This window comes from Octopus bimaculoides, chromosome 26, assembly GCF_001194135.2.
Source record: "Octopus bimaculoides isolate UCB-OBI-ISO-001 chromosome 26, ASM119413v2, whole genome shotgun sequence".
Classification (NCBI taxonomy): Eukaryota; Metazoa; Mollusca; class Cephalopoda; order Octopoda; family Octopodidae; genus Octopus; species Octopus bimaculoides.
The window spans coordinates 16,991,758-16,996,772 of NC_069006.1; positions in this window are offsets into that span (position 1 = coordinate 16,991,758).

Consider the following 5,015-nt stretch of genomic DNA (forward strand, 5'->3'; position numbering starts at 1 on the left):
TTCATTTTATTTATTTTTGTGTTAAATTTTTAAAGGCTTGTTTTTGTTGTTTCATCCGTTTTTCTGGCCCCAACAATCAGAATGTATTGTCCCTTCTATGTTGGCCCCTAGTGGGTAATTTTAAATTGCCTATGTATTTATGAATGTTTTTATATATTTTTAAATATCTAAGTGTTTTTAAATATTCTATGTGCTTGTGTTGTGACCTCTAAATTTTTATTCCTCTATAGTATAATCATATGAATTTATAATTCACTATGTCTTATATAATATCGCTGTTTTTATATCTTATTATGTGTATATTTTGTATTTATTTTATTTATATATTTTAAAAAATGCCTATGTATTCATAAATGTTTAAAAATATTTTTAGATATTTGTGGGCTTATAAAAATATGCATATGTATATATGCTTGCATGTTATTAATACTTCTATTAAGTTGAGCTTTATGTCGCTTTATTGATGTCAAAGTAAGTGTGCATATATATATTGAATATTTTGCTGGATAATAGGTCATGTCGCTCTAGTTTTCTGCTCGTATTGCCTCCACTCAAAATATATATTATACATACATATTGACACACGCAAACACACACATATGTATGTATGTATATATATATATATATATATATATATATATATATATAATGTACGTTCACGAGCAAGTGTTCAAGGGGTTGGTAGAGGAAGCAGATGGATTGGGAGGATTGGGGTAGAAGATGCTCCAGTCTAACTTGTGGCAAATAGATGTACAGTGTCTTCAATTTCCATCTTCGATTATTGTAAAGTTTCCTGCCTTTATGGCTGTGTCCTACCGCCACCCATGAATACAGAAAAGACTCGTCTGTTCTCTACTCGTCAATGAACTTTATTATTCCAGATACTACACATAAGTAATATCACGAAACCATTTTATCCCTCTCTCGATCGTCAATCTGCTGCAATTCATTTTCCAAGCATGTTTACTTATAGAAGTCAACTGACCTTTATCATTTCTCGACTAATAAAAAAAAAAATAGCAGCCAAATCTCTCTCGACTGACACGCTATCGTTGTAAATAAGGGCACATTGGTTAATGTAATCTAGGGGCACATAACATTTGAAAAACGTATTTGGGTGGTTAGGGCCGGAATACCTTGGACCATTAGGTCTGTGTTATCAGACAACAACAGCCGCAATAGCAGCCACTGCAACAGAACTCGTAAGGGTAACAATATATCCAGTTCAGGACAACCTGTACAAATCCTGCATTGATGTATTAACTCCGAACAAACTTATCTATTACACTCATTAATATTGTATTTTAAATCAGAAGCTATTACTTGTAGGCAGTGAACTGCCACAATATCGAGAGCGTTGGACGAAATGCCATACAGTATTTCTTCCGGCTGTTTACGTCTTGATTTCAAATTATTTTTTGGAGTTTGTTAAAATAATGTAGCAGTCAAGTTAAGTCCTCTCCCCCCTCTTTTTCTTGGTACATACAGTCTGTATATAATTATTTTTTTTTTCTGTCGTCTTCCTTTTTCTATTTTTTTCTTTCTTTCTGCTTGTTACAAAACTTAAAAACTGATGATGTCATTCCATCAACGAATGGACGCTGGTTACTCTCGTTCATAGTTTACGTTTAGGTTTCTGAAATTTTGAATTTTTAATCACCTTTTGTTTTGAACTTGACAAAGACAGACGTGCTGTCGAAATATTGTTCAACGAATAAAACATCTATACAATCGAATCGCGCTCTTCTTCTTGACTATTTACCTTCGTGAAGAGTTACGTCAATCCTTTTAAAAATATTATTATTATTATTATTATTGTTATTATTATTTACTTTTAATCTGCGTGTTTGTTACAATCACTCGCCGAGACGCACCCAGCGTTCTAGGGCGAGTGAAGGATAAAAGATGTTACAGTATGACTGCAAGCTTGGGGAGGAGAAATGGCAGGGGCAGTAGCGAAATATCTTCATGTAGTACAACGCAGACATTTAAATAGAAAGGGTTTTTCTAAGGATGTGGGCAGTACTTGTCAGCATAATCTTTTGGATTTCTCTGAGACATGGTTCTCCTTGAATCTTATCAAGATGCTTTTGACATCCCTTCTTTTTTTATCATACCTATATATACTTGTTAGTCCTGGTGCTTTTGTTATGCATTTGTCTGAATATTCTTTTATCATACCCAATGCGCCTTCTTCGAGTTACCTCTATTTCCAGGTCTTTGTATTTTGAAAGTTTCTCCGTGTCTTTTAGAGAAACATTTTCCTCTGTTGGTATTGATACATCGATTAGAAAGCATTTTTTTTTTTTTTTTGGGTGATCTCTGACAACTATATCCAGCCTATTGGCCTTAATTTCTCTATCTGTGTGCATTGGCATAACCCAGAGTATGGTTGCTTTCTCATTTTCTGTGACCTTTTCTGGGGTGTGCCTATGCCATCTTTTTTCTGTTGTTTTTCCATACTGTTGGCAAAGCTTCCAGTGTATATAAGCCCCAACTCTGTCGTGTCTGTAAATATATTCCTTCTTACCCAGGACTGGGCAGCGAGAGATAATATAATTTATTGTTTCTTCTCCATCTCCATATATTCTACAATTACTTGTATTTCTTTTCATTACATGCTTTTAGTAATTTCTGGTGGGAAGGCTTTGATCTTGTGTTGCAATTAAAAATCCTTCAGTTTCTGCTTTGAGACCTGAGCTTCTCAGCCATTGTTTGGATTTTGCTTTGTCTAATTCTTTTCTGCTCAGTTTAACCCAGTATTTGCCACGAATGGGCTTTTCTTGCCTTCGTTTTATCATAATCCGTTGCTGTTCCAGTTTTAGTTTGGATTTCAGTTGGTACTATGACTTCTTTTTTTGTATTTGTCAGCTTCCTTAAAGACAGAAAACAGCTTCTTGTTTTGTTCGTGTTTTGTAGTTAATTGTGTTAGTTTGCCTTGCTTCTGTAGGTATTTCTGTAGTCCTATGGTAGTTATTTCGTAATAGTTTTCTAGCTGTATAAGGCATCTACCACCTTTGATACGTTGTATATATAACCTTTCTAAGTCAAATTTTGGGTGGTGCATCCTAAATCTTGTCACTATTTTTCCTGCTTTCCTCTCTATTTTGATTAGATCATTTGTGTAGCTATAACTTATAACCGGGATGGCTAGAGTGTTGATACCTATTATCTTGTTTTTCGCATTGAGCTCTATTTTTAGTATTAATCTAACTCATCTATAACATTCTTTTCTTATCTTCTTTTTCATTTGTGTATGCTGTATCGTGTCTAGTTCATTGACTCCTAAGTATTAGTATGTCTGGCTTTGGTCTAATTCTCTTATTTCATTTGCTTTATCTAGTGTGATGTTACTACTCTTAACTAGTTTTCCACTTTGGCCAATCCCTAATCAACTTCTTAAAGTTTCACTCGAAAAGGAAAATAAGTGTTGTCTTGTAGCCAGTAAGTGGTGAGGATGCTGCGAGTGAACCGGCTTGCCCTGAGCATACGCCTGTAGTTGGAAAAAAAGGAAACTACGCCAAAAGCCAGGGAACCCATGGTTTTTTATGGGGTTTTTCCATAAACAGCACTCGAACGTCTCCTCCGTATTGAGGATTACACATTGTTGATTAAAAAAAAATTTGTTAGTCTTGTTTACATGCAAAACCCTCACAACAATACACAACACATTTTTTTATTTTGTCCTGTACACTCCATAATGTTTTTCTTAATGTAAACCTTTGTAGTTAATAAAGAAATTATTATTATTATCATTATTATTATTATTATTGAGTGAGAGAGCAGTGCATGCCATCAAAGTGACACTGAGGTAAAATATACGAAGCCCATTATACCCATCATGACTACTTGTCTATTATTATTATTATTATTATTATTATTATTCAGTAGTTTTATTTTTATAACGTGCTTTCAGTTCACTACCGAGCACAGCTCTGTGTGCCTTGGGTATGTGCTGTGGTTTGCTGTGATGCTCTTATGGTTACTGTATTGAAAGTGTTTTGCGTAGGATGTGTGCAGTGCCTAGTAGTGCTATTTTCTGTATGTTATATATATTTGTAAGTCCTGGTGTTTTTGTTATGTATTTGTCTGAATATTTTTTTAATTATACCTAAGGCACCTACTATGATAGGAATTGTTTCTGTTTTTAGATTCCACATTCGAGTTACCTCTATTTCCAGGTCTTTGTATTTTGAAAGTTTTTCTAATTCTTTTAGGGAAACGTTGTCATCTGCTGGTATTGATACATCAATTAGAAAGCATTTTTTTTACTTCATGATCTTTGACAACTATATCTGGTCTATTGGCCTTAATTTCTCTATCTGAGTGTATTGGCATATCCCAGAGTATGGTTGCTTTCTCGTTTTCTGTGACCTTTTCTGGCGTGTTATTATTATTATTATCATTATTATTATTAGTAGTAGTATTATTATATATTTGACTTTTGCTTTGTATTTGTACAAGTTGACTCCAAGTCTCACCCAGAGACCTCAAATGAGAACATGCCTCGCTGGCATGTTTTTAAATAGGTGTAATCAAATTTGAATCTAGACAGCTAATCGCCAAGAACAATAAAAGATTATCAGGTGAGGAATGCAACAAAGAATTATTAGTTTTAAAACTCTCTTCGATAAATCGACTTTGATCTGTGGGAAAAAAAATTAAAGTGTTTATTTATTAATTTAAATAACCGACTTGTAGAAAATGATGGTTTCACATTCTCCATCATTGTGAGTTCACTTCCGGTCTCTCCATCTTTCTGAAATACGCCATTTTATGCTTGCACTATATTCTTTTGTGCTTGTCAATGGTCTCTGTGTTTTTGAGTTTGAGTTGTGCGTGTGTGTGTATGTGTGTGTGTGTGTCAGTATGTGGGTATGCGCATGCGTGTTTCTGTATTTATAATTATAATTATCAAGTTTTAGTAGTGAAGGAAGTATTTTGCGTCTTTTCGCTTGCCTTTCGTGTTCATGTGTGCGCACACACATACATACATATATATATATATACATACA